Source organism: Ovis aries, chromosome 6, assembly GCF_016772045.2.
Source record: "Ovis aries strain OAR_USU_Benz2616 breed Rambouillet chromosome 6, ARS-UI_Ramb_v3.0, whole genome shotgun sequence".
NCBI lineage: Eukaryota > Metazoa > Chordata > Mammalia > Artiodactyla > Bovidae > Ovis > Ovis aries.
The window spans coordinates 37,140,969-37,168,795 of NC_056059.1; the positions used below are offsets into that span (position 1 = coordinate 37,140,969).

The 27,827-nt window shown below is 42.2% G+C and overlaps 1 protein-coding gene across 8 annotated transcripts in view; it reads left to right on the forward strand.

Moving 5' to 3' along the window:
* The first annotated feature begins 1,580 nt into the window (after positions 1-1,580).
* Positions 1,581-27,827, forward strand: part of ABCG2 (ATP binding cassette subfamily G member 2 (Junior blood group)) — a 132,061-nt gene continuing 105,814 nt past the window's right edge. For 2 of the 8 annotated variants that reach the window (XM_042251082.2, XM_042251080.2), the window contains exons 1-2: positions 22,246-22,387; positions 25,853-25,938. The gene's annotated coding sequence lies outside the window, so the exon portion shown is untranslated. 8 annotated transcript variants of the gene reach the window in all.

Sequence of the window (27,827 nt, forward strand, 5' to 3'; positions counted from 1 at the left end):
GGGGCCAGTGTGAGGAAAGCAGGAGAGACTCCATCTTGAAGCCTGTCATCCATCTTAGAGACAGGATGTGAACTGGGCCTGAACCCTGCCCAAGAGTGAGGAAACCGATGCTAGTGAAAACCAGGTCTCCTGGAGACTTCCCTCCCTACAGATGGCAAACCGAGATTGTAGCTGTGGTCAGGCTGCCCCTGTTAGATTAATCATGGAGACATCCTCCCTTGATGTACAATCGTTGTTCCCCCCCCTTTAACCTTGTTTGTTCTCCTAGCACCTACCTGTTGGAAAACTCAATCATATACAACAAAGAGATTGTTAACATGTAACCAGTCAGGTGTGTGTGTAAAACTGGGCCTCTCAGAAACATCAGGGTCCTTGTTGGGAACTGATTCCCCTTGGACTTGCTGGCATAATAAACTGTACTCCAGTCTTGAGTGTCCCCTGAGCTGTGTTTTGCAACTCCGGATTCCACATTTCCAGAAGGACATCAGTGTTGACCTAGACAGGTGAAGCAAAAATGTTTGGAGCCAAGAGAGATCTAACCAGTGAAGTCACTGAACCTTGTTCACAAGTCACGGGTAGATTCTTTCAAGGACCAGGTGACTTATGTCATAGGAGGCAAGCGACCAAAGGCAGGACTGGTTACATATTTCGTGACAAATGAAAATGCTAGGCCCTTATTCAAGACAGCAAGTGCAAAGCCCTAAAACGAGTATAGTGTTTATAGTGTTAGTCGCACAGTCGTGTCCGACTCTGTGCAACCTCATGGGCTGTAGCCTTCCAGGCTCCTCTTTCCAAGGGATTCTCCAAGCAAGGAGTGGGTTGCCATGCCCTCCATCAGGGAATCTTCCCCACCCAGGGACTGAACCTAGGTCTCTCGCACTGTAGGCAGATTCTTTAGCATCTGAGTCACCAGCTGGGTCCTGTGCCGCCGTACAGGTCGTGCCCCCGTATCCGGAGGGGAAATAACTCTCAAAGCAAACGCAGCAAGTTAATGCAGAGCACGGGAAAGAGTAGGGCGCCCATTCACTACATCCCAAGGCCTTCCAGCACTGAACAAGCAGCACTGTGGGTGGTGCTTGGCCCCAGGTGGTGACTAGGGCTGCTGCCTCGGAATCCCCAACCAGGAACACCCGAGCAGCTCGCATCCTGGCTTCCCAAGCAGAGACGAGAATAGCGGTGTGGGGCGCTCTCCTCACTCTCAGGAAGGGGGCTGGAGGCTGCGCCCAGACCCTGTAACCCCCGCCCCGCGCCCCTCCATCCCCCGCTTCGAGCCCCTGTATCCCCAGCCCGGCGCCCCCCCCCCCGGCCCCACCCCCGGCTCCATTGGTCTGGCGGCTGAGCCTCGGGAGGGCCTGGCGGAGACCCGGGCCTGCGCCAGAAAACGGTCCGAACAGCTAGCTGCCCTTCCGGCCCTCCTTTTCCGCTTTCTTTCTTCTCCGGTTCCATCCACCCTAAGTCCTTTTCTCCTCTCCTCTCCCCGCCCCGCGATGTCAATCTCCCGGGATTGACATAGAACGTCGCGTAAATACCAAAGCCGAGAGAATCGCTCGCGGAGGCGCTCGCTGGTCCCGCCTCCTGCCGGCTTTCTTTGTGCGCCCCGGGTGGGCTTGGCGGAACTGGCCTCTACACCCCGACATCCTCCAGAGACTGCCCGGGGGCCGGCTGTTTGGAAAGAGGATGGGACTGTTGGCGGCGGGGAGGCGCTCATCTGCCCGGGATAATAGCTGGAGAGGAGTGCGGGATGAGAGCTATCCTCCTGATAGTGTCCCCGCAACCAGGGAGATACTGTAGTTCCTCGGTCCTGGAGGTATGTTCTGGGCAGCACAACACAGCAACTGCTATGTATTCACTCGTCTTTACAGATAATACTGAAGAGATGGAAGGACTTGTCTGAGGTTTCAGACAAATCCTCATCCCCAGGAACTGCCCCGTTCCTAGCTCTTGCTTAAATGGTGGGCCTGAGTGGCTTATGTGTGTCCCAACTGACACATTTTTGCTGTTTGGATGGCAGGATCCTGAAGAGAGCCATTCCTTAGCTAGTCAGCGACCAAAGTCTATACTAAAGGAAGGATCAGCTCTCTAGCTGTATCATGGGAGGAGCTGGTTTTGAGAGATTGTGTCAGCTGGCATGGCCATTTCTAGATAATCCACACACTTATGACTTTGGAGAGAGGAGATACTTCCCCAGAGAGCGACAGACAAATGGAGGGAACAGCTGCCTCCACCGTGTGTGTGTGTGTGTGTGTGTGTGTGTGTGTGTGTGTGTGTGTGTGTGTGTCCTCAGTAGCCTCTGACTCTTTAACACCCCATGGATTATAGCCTGCCAGGCTTCTGTCCATGGAGTTTTCCAGGCAAGGATACTGGAATGGGTTGCCATTTCCTTCTCCAGGGGATCTTCCAACCCAGGGATAGAACCCTCATCTCCTGCGACTCCTGCATTGGCAGGTGGATTCTTTACCACTGCACCACCTGGGAAGCCCGCCTCCACCCTAGCAGAGTCTCAGTTCCAACCCATGGCTAGTTTGATAGGACTTCTGTACAGGCCTAAACTCCTGCAGATAACAAAATACAAAAAGTTACTGCCTGAGGGTACAGCTAGGGATTCAAACACAGCCCTATTACTGCAAATTTTTCCACAACAGAAATCAGGTAAGGTTAATAAGCACTTATATAGTAAGAATTAGGTGGAAAAAAATTTCAGAAGGAACTGAGAATGCTGCAGTTGTTCATTGAAAGCCAGGAGGAATACAGTAACCGGGAAATGTGTCAGGCTCCCTCTGTCCATTCTCCACATGCTGATCTCCACACACTCATGTTTGCATTCTTTCAATCTCACCTCCCAGATAATTTAAAACAATTTAGCCTTGCATTTAAAAAAAAAAAAAAAAAAGCCCTTCCTTCCTGGTCTATTCCCTGCCTGTACTCCCTTGTCATTTTTTTTAACTTTCCTTCTTAAACTTTATCCCAGCCTGTGTACGTTTTTCTCTCTCCCTGTAACACAACCCCATTTCTTTCCCAGGTAAACTTCAAGTTCAGATGTCATTTCCCATGGGATGTTTTATTCTGCCATTCCTTCAGTCTAAATGTCCCTTCCATTTAGTCCTCTGCCATCCAATATTTACTTCTGTTCTAACACCTGTTCCCTTGTATCAGAACTCTTTGTTTCCTTCCCTTTCTTCACCATGAGGGTGAAATCTTTGAAGGCAGGGGCTAGGTCTCTTTTCTAAATAATCCTAACAGCACAGTAGGTGTTTGGTAAAGTTTGGAATGCATGAATGACATACTTAAAATAGAGAAGTTATTATCTCATTCCTGAGCCTTATCTTAGTGCTTGAGTGTACACCCTTCCAAAATGATGAATCATGGAAAGAATAAAAATACAGTGTTACTTAGAGAAATGAAGCCTTCAGATTTCTAAAATTACAACCAAAGTGGGCAGGTGGGCCCAGCACCATTGTATGAAGATCTTATTCAGTCAGTTCTAGCAAGCTGGGATGGCACAGCTGAGAAAGTATGACAGTGGTACTTGAAGTAAGAAACAATGATAATGTAAGAATATCCAAGTCTAAGGGTTTTTGTAGATCCTGCCAAGAATGTCTTTGCACTGTGATATTTCCCTGATGCTAAACATGGGAGCTAAAGAGCCTCTTGATGAGGGTGAAAGAGGAGAGTAAAAAAGCTGGCTTAAAACTCAACATTCAGAAAACTAAGATCAAACACAAACAAACAAACAGAGATCATTGAATCTGGTTCCATCACTTCATGGCAGATTTATGGGGAAAAAGTGGAAACAGTGACAGATTTTATTTTCTTGGGCTCCAAAATCACTGCAGATGATGACAGCAGTCACTAAATTAAAGACACTTGCTCCTTGGAAGAAAAGCTGTGGTAAATCTAGACAGCATATTCAAAAGCAGAGACATCACTTTGATGAGGGTAAGAGGAGAAGGGAGTGGCAGAGGATGAGATGGCTGGATGAGATCACCAACTCAATGGACGAGTTTGAGCAAACTCTGGGAGATAATGAAGGACAGGGAAGCCTGGAGAGCTGCAGTTAATGGGTCACAAAGTCAGACATGACTTAGCAACTGAACAACAACAAAACACAGTGAGAAGCTTGTCTACTGCCAAAGCCTAGAACCAAGTTCATCGAAGAGAATCCCTGCCTCAAGGTTTCAATTTGGAAAGTCAGAGGATAGTAGAATTGGGTTTTCTAATAGTAAACCTCTTATTTTCAGGGTCACGCAGTTTATTAGGTGTTAATCCAGAAATTGTTCCAAGCTGTACCTCATGGGGCTTCCCCCAGTGGCTCAGCGGGTAAAGACTCCTCCTGCAATGCAGGAGACACAAGAGAGGGGGGTTCGATCCCTGAGCTGGGAAGATCCCCTGGAGGAGGGCATGGCAACTCATTCCAGTATTCTTCCCTGGAGAATCCCACGGACAGAGGAGCCTGGCGGGCTACAGTCTGTACGGTCACAAAAGAGTCAGACATGACTGAAGTGACTGAGCATATACCCCCTAGGTTACTGCAGTTTTTGAGGACGGGGCCTAGGTGGTTTTACCCAGTTATGCACACACACAGCACCTGTCACAATCCTGCCACAGTGGGCACTCAGCTTACTGAATGAAGGAAGAAATGAATAAATGTGCTCTACCATAGGGGTACAGATGTGAGGGAAAGGCACTGTCAATTCTCCAAATATGGAAAGCTTTAGAATCTGGGAGAAAATGAATATTTACTTTGAAAATAAACTTATCAAAGTAAAGGCAAAAAACTATTTTAGATGTCACAAAGATCTATGTTAAGTTGCTGAATCAGTTGTTACTATTTCAAGAGGATGATGGAAACTTATCTTCTGAAATGTTGGCTTGTCTGCGTAAGAGGGGTCAAAGCAAAATGGTCCAGTCTGGAGCTTCCTGAATCCTGGCCTCCTTACCTGAAAAACTGAGTAAGTTATTTGGCCCAGTTATTTAACAGATGACTCAGTTTTGTCATTTGTAAAATGGGGATGATTATACCACATGGGTTGTTGAGAGACATTAAATAGCTAATACACAACCTATGAAGTAATTTGTATCCCATTTTCTGCCACTATTTCCTATTTCTCTAGGTGTCATTTTGCCTTTCACTGTGGCATAAAACATCTGTTTTTCCTCCATCCGCTTCTGTGCTTTTTTCCTTCTCACTACCTTTCTGCTTTTTTCTTCTTTTTTTTTTTTTTATACTATCTCTGTCCCTAACCAAATTCTTTTTTTTTCCTTTGGCCATATGAGGAATGTTAGTTCCCTGACCAGGGATGCATTCCTCTCCCTACGCAGTGGAAGCACGGGGACGTAACCACCAGATGGCCAGGAAAGTGCCAGTTTCTTCTTAACATTCTCATAGTTTTTCCTCACTCACCTGAAAAATGACTGATGGCTATGAACTTCAGTAAACTTATAGAATAAGAAAGTTAATAATAACTATTAAAACACTATTTTCTTTTCCCCAAACTAATTTTTCATTTCTGCCGTGTTTATGCATACTTTTTTTGTATTTGAAAATCAGTGAATACGTTCATGCTAATTTAGCTCTGATTTTCTTCACTTAATATAACTTTATACTGAAAGGGTCAGGATATGTCCTTCCCTAATATGCCCCTTTGACATGAGGATTAATTTGAGCTGAATGCAGTTAAGAATCAACAGATGCAAAAAGAAGCCTTCTCAGCATTTTCCTTATCTGATTAAAAAGCAGAAACTTCTGAGAAGTGAGGCTGTCATAAATTCCCTCTTGAGGATGGGCTTATTCCTAGGAGAGAGATAAAAGTAAATATACCGTAAATCTCTCTGGGAGTTTCATGGTCATGAAGACAGAAAAGACTACTTGCATTTTCACAAACAAATATTATATCAAACTTTATCTCCAGTTTATTCTCCTAAAAACCCATTTGTCTTTCCTACAGAAACTTACTTGTTCTTTCCATAAAAGATTTTTCTGCATTTCCCTCCTTCCCCTACTAAGTTAGGTACATAAGCTTCTATCTTTAACCAGTTAGCTGCTAGCTATTTCCGTATGAATAAGCCCTTTTTTTCTCCTTTTGTCTTTTGTCAGCTTAATTCAGAGGTTCCCAGGGACTAAACCTAGGAGGGCAGAGCAAACATTTTTCCTCCCATGTGCCATGATCGGTTTAAACCATACACTTGTCATTAATTTTTATGACTATGGTTCATATACCACAGTTTGTCACATTCCTCTCTCGTGGGGCACATTGATTGACTCTGATTTTTTTACTCTTTAAATATATACTTCCTTTATGACACTTTCCCTTGCCTTCTCTACTTCATAGATATATACAAACATACACATGTGTAATTATGTAAATATATAAAATTTGCTGCGTTTGTTGTCTAAATCCTCAGTTTTTGAGTCATCAGGTGGTGCTTTCCTCTTGAGAGTCTCTCTTTATAGAGGTGATCAAGGCACCAGTCATAAACTATTGTACCTAGATTTCTTAAACTCTAAATATTTATTAACAACCGTACCAAATGGGAGGCAATAAAGAGAGGTGGGGCTGGTTGGTACAGTAAAAATGATTGCTTTGATTTGAGTTTCCCTCTTTTCTCCTAGAGCTTCTTGTGCTGTCAGTTCAGTACATAAATAACATGTATGAAGAGTCTACAAGAAAAATCTGTCAGGATTACTGCTTTTCTGCTGTGGTGTTTGGCTTTTAAAATTTAAAATTTTAAAAACACCATGGAAGTAGATGTGGTGTTTCAAAGTTCTGCCGCAAGAGTGATTTTAAGTAATGGTCGTAGCCTCTGTTTATATTATCATATGGTCTATGATTACGATTGTAAGTCTCGGTTAAATGATTACCATGTGAACAGCACCATACTGTGGGACTACAGAAGCCTAAGCTGTGGCCTTTAACTCTGGAGGAGCTTATAATCGGCAAAGTGAGGAACACAAACTATGGGTTCTGAGGTACTTGGACATAGTCATTGACAGTCTTGATAACAAAAGTATGCAGCATAGGATTTTTGACTCTTTATAAACAGTACTGTCTTGTGTTTGCTTCTAAACCTTAAAGAAAAATTGGAGCAACTTTTCCATACCCTGGAACAAAGGAATAGATCATCATAAATTTGCATGGATGCATTCTGGAGAATTCTGAAGACTCCATCATAGACCAACACAGGTTGGAAAATGAAGCAAGTTTGGCATAATATCAAAGGTCCTTCCGCCATTTTCAAATAACTGACCTAAGCACTGCTGTCTGTTACAGCCTCTCAGAGCACTGAGGAATGGTTAAAGTCAAGGGAAAAACAAGACTGGCAAAATATTTGCCTGGGGACCATCTTCTCAACCTCCCTACCTCGATAATTTGGATTAGCTTCCTCCCTACTCCATGCCATGGATTCTGATTAGAAAAAAGTGTTCTTTAGCTGAAGGACTTCATTGTTCTTTGAGTTAGAGGATGAAGCTGGCTGTTTGAAACCTTTCTCACTTTCCCTATTCCAAAGTGTTCAATATCTACTCAAACAAAATTGGGAATTAAACTCTATGTAGATTTAAGGGATATACATATTTTTGAAAGATAAAGGAGGCCTCCAAGAATTAGATAGGATTTTTACTACAACTCTTTACTTGGACCCAATGCTTCCTTTATAAGAAATAAGGGATCGTCAGTGGTTCTTTGCCTTTGTAAAGAAATAGCTGGGGATTTCACAGAAGTTCCTAGGAATGATTAGCTTATTCCCAGTTGCTTGGAAAATAGGTGATCTGGGACAAGAAAATAGACATTGTTAGATGCCGGGAGCCAGTGTGAGGAATCCTGCCTGTGGCAAAGGTCATGAGGAAGGAAGCCAGACATACGCGAAGGCGTGATCTAGCTTCAGGGGTTCCCCCTGGGTTTTCCTGAACATCTACCCTCCAAAACCAGAGTCAGCCTGCTTTATTGTACTGTGCTTTTCACTCTTCTGACATTCTCTGGAAAAAGTTAACTCAGGGCTTCAGTCTCTTGTATATGAAAGGAATGTTTCAGCTCAAACCCCTCTGATGGCTCTCTAACTTGCCTGACAGGTTCCCCCGGACTTTTTACAACTTGTGAATTGCTTACAGCCCCCCAACCGCGAGAGGCACAAAGCTTAAAGCATCTTAGAGATACAGAGCCTTTTCTAAAGAGCTGAAAATTATATTGGTGACAGGTTTCACTGTTGACTCAATGACTGCTGCCAGGCCTCCCTATTCATTATCTTTTAGGCACCTGAAGGATATTAATCAATATAATTGAGATATAGAAATAGGAATATAGTAGTTTTGATGTTAGCAACACTAGACTTTTGAGTTAATTAACTTTCTCTTTGTTATGAATCACTGTACTTCTTTCATTGTTATAAATTGTTGTATCCTTGCTATGTAAGAATGTAACTTTAGTTAGTGCTTTCTGAGAGTGGTACCAGACTTTGGGAAGAACAACACAAATAAGTCTTCTGGTTGACAAACCCTTATCAGAAAAGGGCCGTAAACTGTTAATTGGCCTTCTGGCCAGAAGATGATGTAAATCACCTAAGACCTGTGTGTACAACTAAGTATGCAGAGAGAAAGCCTGGTCTCGATAAGAGTCAGGGCTGCTGATGCTGCATAATTTTGTATTATCCATTGATCTCTATGTAAAATCAAAAGGTATATAAGGCCTTTCCGGACTATAGAGGAGGGGCCAGTCATTGGAAAGACTGGTTTCCCCTGTGTCTTCTTTTCTTACTCTGTTTTCTGGCTGAATTCCCCTCTGGGGCATGGAGGCTCACCATATCTACTTACTTGCCCTGGCTTCTAAGATCCATGAGAGAGGGAGCCCAAGGCGGGGCACCCTCCGATATTCAAACAGGCGCCAGTGGCCTAACGTAGATGGTGCAAATCTCTTGTCCTGAGATTTTATTAGTTTTCCACGTAAACCAAGTTATTCAGCCTCTTTTCTCCACTAAATTTTCCTACGATATGATTTCTTCTTAATTTCTTTTATATTTCTAAATAAATAAGTTTTTCCTCTCCATGCTGTCCCCGCTTTGAATTACCCTGGATCCACCAGGGCTGGACCCTGGCAGTTAGATAGTGTGCCCAAGTCAATAGAAGGGATTCCATTAAAAAAGCTGCCTTCCCATATATTTTATCTTATTTAATAACTTTAAACCAAAGGTGTTCAAATCTTATTTCACAGAACCCAGTGAGTCCTTAAACATTTTGTTCTGACTTTTTGTTTGTGGATTGGTGGATATCTTTGATTTTAAAAATATACAAATATATTTTTGTGAATTGATTAATATGTTTTATCAAGTTCCTACTGGTATGCTAGGTACAATCCTAGGGACTAAGGCTCTATCAATGAACAAAGCAAATAAAAATTCAAATTATATTCTAATGGAATCAGAAATACAGATATAATAAGTAAGGAAATTATGTAATATGTTAGAAGGTAATAAGTGCTATTAACTAAAATAAGATATGGCAGATCAAGAATGCTAGTAGGAGGAACTGCAATTTTTAGTTGGTCAGGGTAGTCCTCATGAGAAGTTACCATTTGAGGGAAAACTTGAAGGAAGTGAAAGAATGAGCTAAATAGATGAATAGGGGAAGGACTGCCCTGAGCAGCTAGAGCACTTGCCAGGAAGTGGGTCAGTGTGTATATTTGAGCTATAACAGGGAGATATGTCTCACTATATTACAATTCGTAAAGGGGAACGTGAGGTCGTAGTAGGGGTGGAAGATACATATTGTAAAGGTGTTTGGCTTTTACTCTTAAGAGAAATAGGAAAATAGAAGAATACATGGTGGGAAGTATTTAAACAATAGAGATATGTATTTTCAAAACCGTATCTCCACTTCCTAACCCTATACTTCCCAGACATTGCTGCCATTTGGGGTCATATCTTTCTAAAGGTTTTTCTCCGTGATTACATGCATGCTGCTGCTGCTAAGTCACTTCAGTCGTGTCCGACTCTGTGCGACCCCATGGAGGGCAGCCCACCAGGCTCCCCCGTCCCTGGGATTCTCCAGGCAAGAACACTGGAGTGGGTTGCCATTTCCTTCTCCAATGCAGGAAAGTGAAAAGTGAAAGTGAATTCGCTCAGTCGTGCCCAACCCTCAGCAACCCCATGGACTGCAGCCTACCAGGCTCCTCCATCCATGGGATTTTCCAGGCAAGAGTACTGGAGTGGGATGCCATTGCCTTCTCCGATTACATGCATAGATGGGTACAAATAGAAATACACAATTTTGTTTCATGAGGATATGTGTGTGTGTCTCTGTCTACATGTGTGCATTTTAACATAAAAAAAAAAGCTCATTCAGTCGCGTCTGACTCTTTGCTATCCCATGGACTCTACAGTCCATGGTATTCTCCAGGCCAGATTACTGGAGTGGGTACGCATTCCCTTCTCCAGGGGATCTTCCCAACCCAGGGACTGAACCCAGGTCTCCCACATTGCAGGCCGATTCTTTACCAGCTGAGCCACCAGGGAAGCCCAGTGAACTTGTATTCACTGTGGAGAGAGGAGACAGTGGACCCCTGGGAAGGAGACAGTGGACCCCTGGGCGGGACACAGTTTCCCAGGTGGTGCAGTGATAAAGAACCTACCTGCAATGCAGGAGACGCAGGACACGTGGATTCAAGCCCTGGGTCAGGAAGATCCCCTGGAGAAGGAAATGGCAACCCATTCCAGTATTCTTGCCTAGGAAAGCCCATGGAAAGAGGAGCCTGGCAGGCTATAGTCCATGAGGTGACAAAGTTAGCCACAGCCGAGTGAGCACACACACAGGGCTAGACATCAGGTATTTGTCAAGCAGAGTAAAATTCAAGCTTTATTCTCACCCAGACACTTCAAGGACAAAGCTAGTGGCAGAAGCTGAGCTCTGCTAAAGTAAAGAGATAAGGTGCCCACTTCTGAGGTCAAGGAAGACTTCCCTGTCTACACATGCATAGGAAGGCTTCTTGGGGGCCTAAAGAGGGAGGGGTCCCCACCCCATAATAAGTGTGGACATGCATCCATAGGCCTCTGCAGTGGGATCTATCTTAGGAAAATATTGTGCTCCCCAAGGACCCTCTTGGAGAGGGTCCTAGGACCAATCAGATATGAAGAGAGAAACAAGATGATTGGTCAAATACATACAAAGACCCGGAAGGACCACCCTATATAAGGGGTTTGCAGCACCTTCTTACTGTGCTCCTCCTCGCTCAGGATGCCTGCACTCCTCTCCGGGTGTGCATCTCTGCCTAGTTTGTGACTTACTATACTCCTCCTGAGAGAGGATGCCTGGACCCTTTCTCTCTGGATGTGTATCTCTGTCCTGCTTTTGACATAAATTAACAAACAGTTTTTCAGTGTGCTTTCCCATAGATTGTGTTGTATCTCTAATAATAAACTTTGTATGTATTTTTACAGCTTTTGCCTTCTTGAAACATTCTTGCTTTCAAATCAGGGAAAACCAAAGGGCCATTTTGCTTCTAGCCTCTACCCGCTGGCAGTCTAGTGGCTAGGATTCCTAGTTTTCATCCAGGTTCAGTTCAGTTCAGTCGCTCAGCCGTGTCCGACTCTTTGCGACCCCAGGAATCGAAGCATGCCAGGCCTCCTTGTCCATCACCAACTCCCGGAGTTCACTCAGTCTCACGTCCATCGAGTCAGTGATGCCATCCAGCCATCTCATCCTCTGTCGTCCCCTTCTCCTCCTGCCCCTAATCCCTCCCAGCATCAGAGTCTTTTCCAATGAGTCAACTCTTCGCATAAGGTGGCCAAAGTACTGGAGTTTCAGCTTTAGCATCATCCAGGTTACCCAGGTCCAATTCTTGGGCAGGGAACTAAGATCTCTCTTCAGGACCACTCACTGCTCTTCCTCCAAGATCAATATGACTTGTGTTAATTAGCAGCTTGTTTTTTATAATTGACGTGTCTTGGAGACCTTTCTTTGTCACGATAGTACACATATTTCTATTTCATTCCTTTTTAACTATTACTTAATAGTCTATTGTACACATATGCTGCATTTTGTTTAACCATACCTTTATTGGTAAGTGTGTGTGTGTGTGTGTGTGCGTGCGCCTGTGTATGTGTGTGCACGTGCGTGCGTGTGTGTGCTTAGTCGCTTGGTCGTGTCTGACTCTCTGTGACCCCATGGTCTGTAGCCCACCAGGCTCGTCTGTCCATGGCATTTTCCCAGCAAAACTTCTGGAATATTTAAGTTCTAATTTCCCTCGTTCCTTCCTCCCTTTCCATGTTGAATTACTATTGTCTTAATATTACATTTAATAATATAAAATTACATGTTGCATGAAACACGGGAGGAAACTTAAAAATTAAATTTGTGTTACCTTCTCTCAGAAAAGCAGTGTTTCTTAAGTTAGAATTATTTAGACTTTCCTTAATGGAAACAAAGGCTTCGTTTACTTCTTCAGCAAGGACTTATGTAATGTTTACTGTTCTGGAATAAATGGCAATTATGAGAGTTTGAGCCCAGTTATTCTGAGCTTTGCCTCCCTGATGGCTCAGGTGGTAAAGAATCCACCTACAATGCGGGAGACCCAGGTTCGATCTCTGGGTCTGGAAGATCCCCTGGAGAAGGGAATGGCAACCCACTCCAGTATCCTCGCCTAGGAAATCCCATGGACAGAGGAGCCTGGCAGGCCACAGTCCATGGGGTCACAAAGAGTTGGATACAACTGAGCGACTAACACTTTGACACTTGGACTTGCTATGAGTTCACTCAGTCACCTTAACTAAGTCGACCATGGGTCTTTATCAGTAGGGAGTGAGGATCCATTACCCACAATCTGCATCTTCTTTTCTGGGCACACTTTTTACAGACTACTTATATGCAGCCTGCACCAGTATGATATTTAGCCAACTCTGTTGTTAGCTTATGTTGTGTAAGTCTCGACTTACCCAACCTTGATGTCAGCACCTGAAGGACAGGACCATATCTTACATTCATTCCCATCGTGTTGAACTGATCTCTAGGATCATGGTTATTTAGTTTTAACATATGTTTTAATTATCCTTAAAATTATATTTACCAAGTAAGTTTTAATTGATTCAGAACAAAGCTCGGGATAAAATTTCTTCCATCTCTATGGATGTGTTGGCATTTCTTTTAAGTTTATCATGTTGCACTGGTCTGATTTTTACCCCCCGATTTGCTCATATACAGATAGTTCCACTTGTTAGCATAATACACACATGCAGGATACAGATACCTCTGCTTTGTCGATGCTTAGGAAAAGTGGGAAAGTGTTAGGTGTTCAGTCGTGTCCGACTCTTTGCAAAACCATGGGCTGTAGCCCACCAGGCTCCTGTGTCCAGGGAATTCTTCAGGGAATGGGTTGCCATTCCCTTCTCCAGGTGATCTTCCTGACCCAGTGGTTGAACCCAGGTCTTTTGCATTGCAGGAAGATTCCTTACCATCTGAGCCACCAGGGAAGCCCATGCTTACATCACAGCAAAAGGGTCAACTGTGCAATGACTAGAAAATTACCACACAGAATCACAGTAATATCATATAAATAATTTTACACATTTATGTTTATGATCAAGAATAGGATGAATCCTCTCTGATATGCAGTGGGTGTCAGTAAATGCTAGCTCCTCTCCTCTCCCTTCAACAGGAAATAATTCAGTTCAGTCACTCAGTCAAGTCCAACTCTTTGCGACCCCATGAATTGCAGCATGCCAGGCCTCCCTGTCCATCACCAGCTCCCAGAGTTCACTCAAACTGAAGTCCATCGAGTTGGTGATGCCATTCAGCCATCTCATCCTCTGTCGTCCCCTTCTCCTCCTGCCCCTAATCCCTCCCAGCATCGGAGACTTTTCCAATGAGTCAACTCTTCGCATGAGGTGGCCAAAGTACTGGAGTTTCAGCTTTAGCATCATTCCTTCCAAAGAACACCCAGGACGACTCTCAAGAGTCTTCTCCAGCACCACAGTTCAAAAGCATCAATTCTTCGGGGCTCAGCTTTCTTTACAGTCCAACTCTCACATCCATACATGATGACTGGAAAAACCATAGCCTTGACTGGACGGACCTTTGTTGGCAAAGTAATGTCTCTGCTTTTGAATATGCTGTCCAGGTTGGGCATAACTTTCCTTCCAAGGAGTAAGCGTCTTTTAATTTCATGGCTGCAGTCACCATCTGCAGTGATTTTGGAGCCCAGAAAAATAAAGTCTGACACTGTTTCCACTGTTTTCCCATCTATAGCCTTATTTAAAAGGGAGAACACAGATAAAAGTTCAAATATATCCATATATGACAAATTTTATTCCAAGGTTTGTTCTAAACCTTTTTCCTAGCTGGAATACAGAGTAATATCACACACATTTCACATGTGTGAAGATTTGTTGTATTGTATGACTAAAATGTAAATAATTTAAAAGCACTATCCGTGTTATTTTTGGTGTTACGTATTTTCTATTGAGGGGAACTTGAAGTGCAACTACTGCCATGAGGGAAGAGGGATCCCTTCATTAAAAAGTGGTCCTCATATTAAAGAAAAACCCTGGAGGAGTTATTTCTTGATGATTAGAGTTTCTATTTGGGGTGATAACAAAGTTTCAGAAACGGATAGTGGTGATAGTTACACAACACTGACAATGTAATTAATGCCACTATATCAAATCCTTAAAAATGGCTAAAATGGCAAATTTTATGTTATATGTATTTAGCCACAGTAAAAATGATAAAAAGAAATAGAATTTCTTAACAATGTCCAGATTTCTTAAACTTTAATTTCATTTCAATAAATATTTATTGACTGCCTGACCTGTGCTTAGGTATGCACCATAGGGAGGAAAATTAGCACTTGATTCCAAAGAGAACTTCTGGCAAGGCTGATTTAGTAATTAGCATTTCAGGTATCTCTTAATATTGTTATGTCAGCTCTAAGGAATGCATTATTGTTACCTCCAGTTTAAATTGAGAAGGCTTGGACAAAAAAAAAAAAAAAAAACCCACAACAACAAACTTGTCATGGCTGGTAAAGAATGGAGCCAGAAGCTCTTAGTATATGTCATATTTTTTTACTTGACATGCTTTATGTTTTCAGAATATGAAATGCCTATTTAATACAGCCTTAACTTCCTATTATACTTCTGGGTTAGGAAAGAGAACATTAGAAGGATGGTGTGTTCCAAATAAAACTCCTCTCTTCAAATCCCTAGTGGGCTTCTGCAGTGAAACCTAACACTGTCTGTGCTTGGTTTCTTTCACTTCCTTTCCAAATTAGTGTTATCTTCCTGCTTGCACTCTTTTGCTAGAAGGCAGAGCTTGTAAAAGGAGACCCCATTATGTCAGACCTAGCAGAAGACAGGAAGTTTACACAGAGGAGAACTATTTGCTCAGATTGCTTTAGTTAGTCCTTATTAAAGTTGCCATTAGTGTCAGAGATACTGTCGTTGGGATTCTATTGCACAAAAGAAGGATATCTCTGACATGTGAATTTTTCCTTTTCCCATCTCCATGCCAGGAACACCAGAAAAGGATCCCAGGCTGGTTAGAAGCATTAGGTTGTCAGTTTGAACCCCAGTGATGGAGAAGAAACTGTATAGTGGAGAAAAAAGGAATTCAACGAGATATGAGAACCGGATATTTTCCCAAGACTAGCTTGTTTGGAAAGCCTCAGTCTTTCTAGTAGTTGCAGGGGGCTGATAAGGTTCTTCTCTGATACTTTTTCTTGAGTCTTGAGAGCTGGCAGGAAGGGAAGCTCCTGGACTTTTAACAGATGTGGCTCTTGCTTGAAGTTTCTATGAGAAAGCCGACAAGAGTCGAAATCTTCTCTGTATCCCCACTGCCTCTCTACAGAGATTTGGGCTGTTTCCCTTTCAACATCACAGATCATAACTGAGGTGAGTCGTCTGGTTTTGTTTTTCAAATGTTTGTACTGAGTGGAGAGTCTGGATTCTTTTTCGGTATGTGCTTTAATGAGTGTGTCGTTTTAAAATGATACTTCTCATACTTGAATGTGCATATGAACCTGGAGATCTTGTTTAAAAGCAGCAGAATTCAGTGGATCTAGGGTGGCTTGGGATTCTGCATTTCTGAGAAGTGCCCAGATGACCTCAGTGCTGCTGGCCCATGAAACAGTAATAACGGCTTAAAACCTTCTAGGTTTATTGCTTTGCAGGGTGAGGGGTTGGGAGATGTTGGCAGAATAAAGGAGTTTGGCTGAGCACATGATTTGTGTAGAGCGCCTGGAAGGAAAATGAGACACTGTCAGTGCCCAGATTGACTTGCTTTGATGGGCTAGCTCAGAGTTTTGGGGATTGTGCTAAATAGTTCCTAAATGTGGTAAGCCATGTCACCCCAAGTAAGAGAGAATGTTGGTCTGCTCCCTAGATTGCATGGACCACTGTGAGCAGAGCCAGAAATATTTTTGCAGTTTGAGGAATAGTATTCATATCATGCCTTTAACTAGTGGTCACTTGAATATTTCAGCTTCGACTGAAAATTTTGCATCTAGAAAAATAACTGATGTCTTCCTCCTCCCATTTGGAGGTTAAGGTTGTGAGGCATATGAATTTATTTTATGATTTAAAGTCAATTTGAGTAAGGAATATAATTCATATGTTTTATCATCTTGTGAGAGTGTTCCTTTTTAAATTGAATAACTCCCTGCCCTAAATGGTACATATTTATCTGAAAGTTGCTTTTAACCCCAAAGTGCCAAGCCAAGAGGGAGAAAAATAAACAACAGGAAGTGTGCCTTGCTGAGGGTAGAAAATAGTAATGGAAGAAAAACAGGGAAAGAAAGGAAAGTGATGGCCTGGAAGTCAAGTTTGCAAAATGAATAAAAGAAACCCCAGCCTGAAAATAGGATTCCTTTTCCCACATGCATGGGAGTTTTTCTAGAGTGGTAGCTTGTGTCTTCCTCAGCTAGAGAAATGTGCTTGAGATAGAATAGGCAAATTAAAATTTGTGTTGTTTTAAAGTACATGCTGAAACTATTTGTCATTGAGTCAAGGATAGTCAGTGGAATCAAAGGTCAGTGGCATAACAGACCTGGTGAGGCCTAGTATGAATCCATTTAAACCATCTCAGACGGAGGGGAATTGCTTCTGTTTTAAATAAGCTTCAAATAACTTTCCTTTCTATTATGGAGTATAACAGAGGAGTTACATAAAAGTTTAACAACCTATATGGCTACTGTTCTGACCAATCAGAACAGTAGCTACGGTAAACAGCCCATATAATGGCAAACCACTTGTAGGCAGTAAGAAGCACATGGGGTTGAACATCAGCCTAAGCTAGGTTTTCATGAACTTTTACTGGGGGGAGAAATCATAAAGTTACAAATGAGTTCAGAGACATATAACCTATAATATATATTCAGAGTTGAGAGACATATATTCCTATCAACATCTGTCAACACTTCAGCCTCGTTCTCTCCAGTGAGGCCACTTCCCTGTCTTCCCAAGCCCATGCTTGGGAAGAATGAATGAGCAACCTTTCATTCTGGCTATGTATCTCCTGCAACCTTCACTGAAGAGAGTAGGGTTCTCTTAAGTCATTATAGGTGACTCAAAAGTCCTATCCATTCCCTGAGTAGAGGGAAAATGCCTATACTCTTTTGTAAAGAGATACTGCAGAAAATGAAATGATCACCACGCTATCCTTCCATACAAAGCATCGTCACATACTTTACCTTGCTTGATTTTTCACAACTATCACGGGGATATGTCATGTCAAGGGGATTTTTGTTTTTACCTGTCATGGAGGAAAATAAAGCTCTTGTTAAGCAATTTGTGAGTAGGCACACAGCTGGTTAGTGGGTGTATTGAAATTAAACTCGCTTGTTTGCTCTAAGTTCAGGTTTATCCTGTACTTTTCTTCATCTTCCCAAGCATCCTCTCAAGACCTATGACAGCCCTCATTGCTCTCTACTAGAGTTCATTGGCTTTCCCTGTCAAAATTTGAAACCTTTGTGCATCCTTTTTCTACTTGTTTTGTCAAAATTTTTAGTGTGTTTGTCACAACCTTTGTATCCATTAAAACCTTTATTTCCCAGGGGTGAACATTTTAGAGGAGGGCCTCTAAACTTTATTTTGACTGAAAATTACCTGGGGAGTTTTCTAAAACTCAGATTTCTGGGTCCTAACTTGAGAGATCTCAGTCAGTAGTCTCGGACTAGGCCTAAGAGTTCACGAAATGCCTGAAAGCTGCCAGGTGATTTTAATTCTACCATCCGGACAGCATGCTTTTAGACTACAGGCATAGCTTCAGTCAGTTTCTTGAAATAACAGATTTCCGGTTTAGATTCCACATATGTGGAATATCATATCATATATCACTGCATATATGGTGTCTGTTTTTCTGACTTATTTCACTTAGTATAATAATCTCTAGGCTCATCTATGCAGCTGCAGCTGACATTATTTCATCCTTTTTTCTGGTTGAGTAGTAGTCCATGGTATATGTGCCATGTCCTGTTTATGTCTTCATCTGGACATTTAGGTTGTTTCCATGTCTTGGCTATTGTGAGTACTGCTGCTAGGGGTGCATGTTTCTTTTTAGATTATAGTTTTGTCTGAATATATGCCTAAGAGTGTCTGGCTCTTTGTGACCCCATGAACTGTAGCCCACCAGATCCTCTGTTTGTGGGGTTTCCCAGACAAGAATACTGGAGTGGGTTACCATTTCCTTCTCCAGCAGATCTTCCTGACCCAGGGAGCAAACCCTCACCTCTTATGTCTCTTGCATTGGCAGGCAGGTTCTTTCCCACTAGCACCACCTGGGAAGCCCCAATGGTGGGGCTGTCAAAAAAAAAAAATCAGATGATCAAAAGGGTATATTAGTAAATGTCAGGAAGCCTCCTTCTCCAGATATCCCTTCTCCAGATATATAAAATAGCCATGGCAGCATAGAAGAAAGTGTGAGCTAATAATAAAGGTGTCACTTCCCTAAGTGGCTGCTGTTGTTGTTCAGTTGCTAAGTTGTGTCTGACTCTTGGTGACCCCATGGACTGTAGCCCACCAGGCTCCACTGTCCCTGGGATTCTCCAGGCAAGAATACTGGAGTGGGTAGCCATTCCCTTCTCCAGGGATCTTCCCAACCTAGGGATCAAACCCAGTTCTTCCACATTGCCGGCAGATTCTTTCCTGGCTGAGCCCCCAGGGAAACCCACAGCATGGGGTACATTCCTTAAATGAGCAGCCAGTAGTACAGAGCCAGAATGTGTGGCTGTGGGGACCACTGAGAGGAATAATTCCTCCATCCACACTGGCTGCCTAGGTGCTTCTCTCACATGCTAGACATACACCTGCCTCCATTTCCTTTGCCTGAATGCTTTCCTCTGCTCTATTTAAAATTGCAAAACCTTCCTTTGCCTTCTAGACTACCACTTCCTTTACCATGTGCCTCTCTCCAGGACTTCTCACCTCTAACATACTAGACTATATAGATTGAGTTACTGTTTATTATCTGTCTTCTTCCAAGACCAGGTTCTGTTTCATTCACTGTTCTATCCTCAATATCTAAGATTGTGCCTGAAACATGTCTTTGTTGGTGTTAAATTGCTGTCGTATCCAACTCTTCTGTGACTCCATGGCCTATAGCCTGCCAGGCTCCTCTGTCCATGGGATTTTGTAGGCAAGGATACTGGAGTTGATTACCAGTTCCTTCTCTAGGGGATCTTTCTGACCAGGGATCGAACCCATGGCTCCTGCACTGGCAGGCGAATTCTTACCACTGAGCCAACTGGGAAGCATGTGCCTGAAACATAGTAGGCGCTCAATACATATTTCTAGACTAACTACGTAAATATCATTAACGTTCTTGGAGAAGAGTAAACAAATGTCTCTAGTGTCTCTAGAGAAGTTCAAGGTAGGCAGAGATCAGCATGCTGGGAAAATCACCTATATGTGTACTGAATTCACTGAGAGGTAAGACAGAAGTAGTGTTTGTTAGAGAGAGCAATAGTGTCTCAGTTACTGATAAGTGGGAAAAGAGGTCACAGAGTCCAAAGATAGCAGCAGCCATGGAAAGTAGCCAGTGATGAAGTCTGGTGACCTGAAACTCAAAGCTGAGATTTGGGAAAAGTGAGTAGATGATCCACTCTGGGCTGTTCACATTTTGCAGTGGTTTCTTCTCTCAAAATAAACAAGATCAGAATGTGAAATTCTCCATCGTAACCTCAAGGGAAGCACTTTTGCTTCTGTAATGACTTTTGAAACCCACTCCGGTACTCTTGCCTGGAAAATCCCATGGCCGGAGGAGCCTGGTAGGCTGCAGTCCACGGGGTCGCTAAGAGTCGGACATGACTGAGCGACTTCACTTTCACTTTTCACTTTCATGCATTGGAGAAGGAAATGGCAATCCGCTCCAGTTTTCTTGCCTGGAGAGTCCCAGGGACGGGGGAGCCTGGTGGGCTGCCGTCTATGAGGTCGCACAGAGTTGGACACGACTGAAGTGACTTAGCAGCAGCAGCCCCAATGACTTTTTATGCTTTAATCACAAGAGGGCACCAGAGTCTAGCAAAAGATCACTTTTTTTTTTTCTTCATCTAAAGCTGCGTGCATGCTCTATTGTTCAGTCGTGTCAGACACTTTGCAACCCCATTGACTGTAGCCTGCCAGGCTCCTGTCCATGGGGATTCTTCAGGCAAGAATACTGGAGTGGGCTGCCATTTCCTACTCCAGGGAATCTTCCTGATCCAGGGATAGAACCTGCATCTCCTGTGTTTCCTGCATTGGCAAGTGGATTCTCTACCACTGAGCCACCTGGGAATACCCTATCTAAAGCTTTTTGTTGTTCTATTGCTAAATCCGACTCTTTGCCACCCTATGGACTACAGTAGGGCAGGCTCCTCCAACCTTCACTATCTTCCGGAGTTTGCTCGAATTCATGTCCATTGAGTTGGTGATGCTAACTATCTCAACCTCTGTCTTTGCCCTCTGCTTTTGCCTTCAGTCTTTTCCAGCATCAGGGTCTTTTTTAATGAAGTTGGCTCTTCACGTTAGGTGGCCTTTAATGGAGCTTTAATTCCAGCATCAGTCCTTCCAATGAATATTCACTGAAGAAGGGGTGCAATTAATAATTACTTGGAGCCATATGTGTAAACAGGGGCTTTTCCTATGCAAACTGGGACATAAGCTCTACACAATATGAGCATGACCAATTTAATTATGAGGTAGCTCTACACTAAGGGGTCTTATTGTCAAAATCACTACAAATGCTTATGACACACTAATAGATTAGAAAGAAAAGTGACCAAACTTGCTTTTATCTTGAAGCGAAGATCAAGAAAGGCTTTCCCCTGTACCCTACTTCCCTAATTATCTTTATTGCCTGTCCTATTTTTCTCCTTAGTGTGATCTTAGTTTGATTATACCCTCAAGTAAGAGAATTGTTTTATCCAAAATTATCTCGATTATTTGAAAGTGGTCTAAAGTGTTCTCTAAATTCTCACAGTTCTTTTCTGCATATCTCTTATCTTCTATACTATATATTAATTATTTATATACTTGTTTTATTTATTCTTTTGAACATGACTCACATGCTGAGGATGTGAAAAAATAGGTTGTGAAAATGGCTTTTTTTTCCTTCTAGTTTTATTGAGATACAGTTGATATAACTTAGCACTGTATAAGTTGGAAGTATATACAGCATAATGATTTGGTTTACATACATCATGAAGTTATCACAATAAGTTTAGTCAGTATCCATCATCTCACTTATGTAGAAAATTAAAAGAGTCCTGTTATTAGCATAAATTCAAAGTATGGTTGAAAGGAGATTGTGGTGAATAACAAAAGCTCCTATGAGTCTTATCACTGAATAAATTACAAGAGTTCTAGGGGACTTCCCTGGTGGTGGTCCAGTGGTTAAGACTCAATACTTCGAATGCAGAGGACACTTGTCAGGGAATTTCCCATGCACCATGCAGTATAGCCAAAAACTTAAAAAAGTAAAGAGTTTCAGAAGCTGTGTCGGGAACCAAGGGCAAAGACTGAATATGAATTTCTTACTGTATTTTTTTATGTCACTCTTGAAAACATACTATCAGCTTCTACTAGCCAGCCACCAGAGAATTTGAGGATGAGGGTAGTTGCCTGAGAAACCAACCATGGGATTAGAGGGTTGAACTTTCAGTCTCAACCTCCAGGAGGATAGAATGCTGAAAGTTGGGTTAATCAGTAACTGTTGACGATTGATTTAATCGATCACGCCTACGTAATGGAACTTCCCTAAAACCCCCTAATTTAAGGGAGAGTTCAGAGAGTTTCAGGATTGGTGTACACATCAAGGTGCTGAGAGGTGAGGGTGTACCCAGAGACTGCATGAAACTCTATGCTGCTTCTTCTGGCTTGGCCCTATGGATCTCTTCTATTTGGCTGTTCCTGAGTTGTATCCTTTATAATACACCAGTAAGTAAACTGTTTTCCCAATTTCTGTGAGTTGGTCTAACAAATTATTACACTTGAGAAGGGACTAGTGGGAACACCTGATTTGTAGCTGGAAACCTGGGACTTGCAACTGGTGAACTGGGGCAGTTTTGTAGGACTGATTCTTACTCTGTATTCAGTTCAGTTCAGTTCAGTTGCTTAGTCGTGTCCGACTCTTTGCGACCCCATGGACTGCAGCATGCCAGGCCTCCCTGTCCATCACCAACTCCTGGAGTTTGCTCAAACTCATGTCCATTGAGTCAGTGATGCCATCCAACCATCTCATCCTCTGTTGTCCCCTTCTCCTGCCACCTTCAATCTTTTCCAGCATAAGGCTCTTTTCCAGTGAGTCAGTTCTTTGCATCAGGTGGCTGAAGTATTACAGTTTTAGCTTTAACATCAGTCCTTCCAATGAATATTCAGGACTGATCTCCTTTAGGATGGACTGGTTTGATCTCCTTGCAGTCCAAGGGACTCTCAGGAGTCTTCTCCAACACCACAGTTCAAAAGCATCAGTTCTTCAGCGCTCAGCTTTCTTTATAGTCCAACTCTCACATCCATACATGACTACTGGAAAAAGCAAACCTTTGACTAGACAGACCTTTGTTGGCAAAGTAATGTCTCTGCTTTTTAAAATGCTATCTAGGTTGGTCATAACTTTCCTTCCAAGCAGTAAGCTTCTTTTAATTTCATGGCTGCAGCCACCATCTGCAGTGATTTTCAAGCCCCTCAAAATAAAGTATATTGTTTCATCTGTCTACCATGAAGTGATGGGACTGGATGCCATGATCTTAGTTTTTTTAATGTTGAGCTATAAGCCAACCTTTTCCACTCTCCTCTTTCACTTTCATCAAGAGGCTCTTTAGTTCTTCTTTGCTTTCTGCCATAAAGGTGGTGTCATCTGCATATCTGAGGTTATTGATATTTCTCCCAGCAATCTTGATTCCAGCTTGTGCTTCATCCAGCCCAGTATTTCACTTGAAGTACTCTGAATATAAGTTAAGTAAGCCAGGGTGACAATATATAGCCTAGATGTACACCTTTCCCAATTTGGAACTAGTCTGTTGTTCCATGTCCAGTTCTGTTGCTTCCTGACCTGCATACAGATTTCTCAGGAGGCAGGTGAGGTGGTCTGTTATTCCCATCTCTTTAAGAATGTTCCTCAATTTGTTGTGATCCATACAGTCAAAGGCTTTAGAATAGCCAATAAAGCAGAAATAGATGTTTTTTGGAACTGCCTTGCTTTTTCTATGATCCAACTAGACAGATGTTCTCAATTTGATCTCTGGTTCCTCTGCCTTTTCTAAATCCAGCTTGAACATCTGGACATTCTTGGTTTATGTACTGTTGAAGCCTGGCTTGGAGAATTTTGAGCATTGCTTTGCTAGCGTGTAAGATGAGTGCAATTGTGTGGTAGTCTGAGCCTTATTTGGAACTGTCTTTTTTGGGGATTGGAATGAAAACTGACCTTTTCCAGTCCTGTGGCCACTGCTGAGTTTTCCAAATTTGCTGGCATCTTGAGTGTAGCACTTTCACAGCATCATCTTTTAGGATTTGAAATAGCTCAATTGGAATTCCATCACCTTCCCTAGCTCTGTTCATAATGATGCTTCCTAAGGCCCACTTGACTTCACACTCCAGGAATGTCTGGCTCTAGGTGAGTGATCACACCATCATGATTATCTGGGTCATGAAGATGTGTTTTGTATAGTTGTTCTGTGTATTCTTGCCACCTCTCCTTAATATCTTCTGCTTCTGTTAGGTCCATACCATTTCTGTACTTTATCGAGCCCATCTTTGCATGAAATGTTCCCTTGGTGTGTTTGATTTTCCTGAAGAGATCTCTAGTCTTTCCCATTCTATTGTTTTCCTCTATTTCTTTGCATTGATTGCTTAGGAAGGCTTTCTTATCTCTCCTTGCTACTCTTTGAATCTCTACGTTCAGATGAATCTGTCTTTCGTTTTCTCCTTTTCCTTCCACTTCTCTTCTTTTCATAGTATTTGTAAGGCCTTGTCAGACTACCATTTTGCCTTTTTGCATTTGTTTTCCTTGGGGATGGTCTTGATCACAGCCTCCTGTACAATGTCACAAACTCTGCCCATAGTTCTTCAGTTCTCCATGTCCCTCTGTCTACCAGATCTAATCCCTTGAATCTATTCATCATCTCCAGTGTATAATCATAAGGGATTTGATTTAGGTCATACCTGAATGGCCCAGTGGTTTTCCCTACTTTCTTCAATTTAAGTCTGAATTTTGCAATAAGTAATTCATGATTTGAGCCACAGTCAGCTCCTGGTTTTGTTTTTGCTCATTGTATAGAGGTTCTTCATCTTCAGCTGCAAAAAATATAATCAGTCTGATTTCAGTATTGACCGTCTGGTGGTGTCCATGTGTAGAGTCATCTCTTGTGTTCTTGGAAGAGGGTGTTTACCATGACAAGCGCATTCCCTTGGGATTATTCATTCAAAATTGCACACAATATGGCCTCCATTTCAGGTATGCAGGGCTGGTTCAACATTTGAACTAAATTTTTGCAATCTGTCACATTGACAGGCCACGGGAAAAAAAAATACATGATCATATCAAAAGATGATTAAAAAATTGCTAAAATTCAGTATAGATTAATGATTAAGGACTCTTATCAAACCAGGAATAGAGGAGGATTCCCTCAACTTAGTAAAGAAATCTACAAAAAGCCTACAGTCAACTTCATACTTCTGGTAAGAAAAGAGCTTTCTCACCAAGATCAGGAACAAGGCAAGGATGATCTCTCTCACACTTTCAAGATCACATTGGAAGTCCTAGTGATGCAATAAGACAAGAAGTCATGGCATTTAGGAAGGGATAAAACTGGTTTGGGTTGCAAATCACATAATTGTCTATGTAGAAAATCCAAACAAATAAACAATAGCAACAACAGCAACACAACAACAAAAGCTTCTAGAACTAGTAAATGAGATAGTGAGGTTGCAGGACAATGTTAATATACAAAAGTCAACCACTTTCCTATATACTAGCAGTGCACATTAAAGACACAGTACCATTTACGTTAGATCCCCAAAAGTGAAACTGCTGTTGTTTTACTCTCAAAGTCGTGTCCAACTCTTGCGAACCCCTCCAGGCTCCTCTGTCCATGGGATTTCCCAGGCAAGGATATTGAAGTAGGTTGCCATTTCCTTCTCCAGGGTATCTTCCTGACGCAGGGTTCGAACCCACGTCTCTTGCACCTCCTGCACTGGCAGGCAAATTCTATACCATGGCGCCACTTGGGAATCTTTGTAAATTACCAAGAAATACTTTGTTTTTGTACCAGAAAGCCCTAAAGCAGCAGCTGAACCAAAAGTATTTCTGTTCCTGAAAAGAGAATATAACTGAATAAAGATAATTACATATTTCCTTAATCACTTTGCAGAGCGTCTATTTTTCTATCATTTTCTTCTCTTCAAGTAGGAAAGGATTGTTTGTTACTGAAAAGGCCAACATACTCTACCTAGAAAGAATTCAAGCAAGCCAGTCCCCTGGTGCAAGAATAACAGGTATTGATTATATTTTCTCAGTGTACCATTTGGGTACAAAGGGTGATTTTGCTATAGATGGTCAGTAATCAGCAGTGTGAGTGTGAAGCTGCTCATCCACAGTTGCCACGTGTATCATGCGTATGCAGTAGTTCTGTACATCTTCAGTACCTTTTAGGTTCTGGATCTGTTGGCCTCTTTGGCAGAACAAGAAAGTGACATTTTATTTTATTTGCTCTGCTGCCTACAAATAAAGGGGGTGATTGACAGTATTTTGAAGGAATAGGGGACTTTGTTTGCTTTTGGTGAAAAACTTTTTATTCTCTCCATAAAAGAATGAACAATTGCATGGTTTTAGAGGATTAGGATGCTGATAGGAATATTTGATTTCATAATTTTAAAGTAGTTGGTTCTGCATGGAAATAAGCTTGAAATCCAGATCTTAAGCTGCTATAGTATTTGTCAGTTAAATACAGAATATGTTTGTGATTCCATGGAACAGGAAGGCCGGGGTGGCCTAAACCGTGCTACTCGGCTTCTTAAGAGTGCTGCCAGTTCTTTGTTTTGGCTTTGTTTTCTCAAAGGTGCTTCCTCCTTGGCCAGGGGCTCTTCACTCTTTCCTGAAGCACGTCTACCAGCTGGGACACATTAGGAAATGGCCCCCAAATCTATTTCCTTCAACTTGCACTGGCAGTGAACCAGACAGCCTGTCCTCTTTCCTGAAACACAATCACCAAAGTTGTTTGTGTCTTGGGCTCTTTTCTACAAAGTCTTGAAAAATCTTCCCGAGACCTCAGCAGATTGCAATATACCAGTTTATCAGTGTGCATTATCCCTCTAGATATGAATTGCTTGACTCTCTCTGAGCTTTATTTGGTAAAACCAAGATTCTAATATTAAAATACATAAACATTAAACCTTTTGGGCATGCATTCCAATTACATTTTGAGTTGCAAATGTTCTTTTCTCTCTTGGAAAAGTAGGGGTCTAAGCTTTTCTTTTCACACTACCTTCTGATATACATGCTAATTACAACTCATTTGGTGTAAAAAGAAAACATGAAAATATAAACAATGCACAGATACACACTTCATTCTGAAAATTTACTCTCCTCCTTCACTTTCACAAACATACTCTTATCTTTCCTTTGGATGTGATCATCTATCCCATCACTTCTTCCTTTACAATGCTTAAGAAATATGACTTAGTTTAGCCCTTTATTACTTTATTTTTGGACTGTTTTCTAGCGAACAATGCTCACTCCTTTAATCCAACCTAAACCCTCCTATACCTTATCCCTAGTATAATCTTTATTCCAGAGCCACCAAACTGGTTCATCTGTTGTTACTGTTGAAAAGCCATTCGTTGTTCTCGCTATGGAAAGAATCAAGTCCAAATTTCTGAGCCTGAGAAACATGGCATCACAACCTGGGGCCGTTCCTCACTCTTATTCTTTTGAAAAAATATTAATTTATTTAGCTGCGAGAGGTCTTAGTTGTGGCATGTGGCTTTCAGTTCCTTGACCAGGGATTGAACTCGAGCCACCTGCCTTGGGAGCATGGAGTCTTAGCCCCTGGACCACCAGAAAAGTCCTTCCCTCTCTCCTTTTTTAAAGATCTGGGCTGCAATGCGAGCGAGTTAACATGCATCTCACTATCATCTCCGTTATTTTCTCACTTTAATCTTTTGGCACACTCTTACTTCTCAGACCTTGCCCCATTCTTACATCTTCAAACCTAATGTATTTTTCAAGGCCAAGATTTTTTAAGACCACCTGCCTCCGTGAAGCTTTTCTGACCCCTGTAGCCTGCAGCCATCTCTTACTTTGAAATCTTAACACTTAATCTCACTTCCATTAATTGGGCAACTTATCACTTACTTTCTCTTGTATGTCTTTAGAACCACTGTCT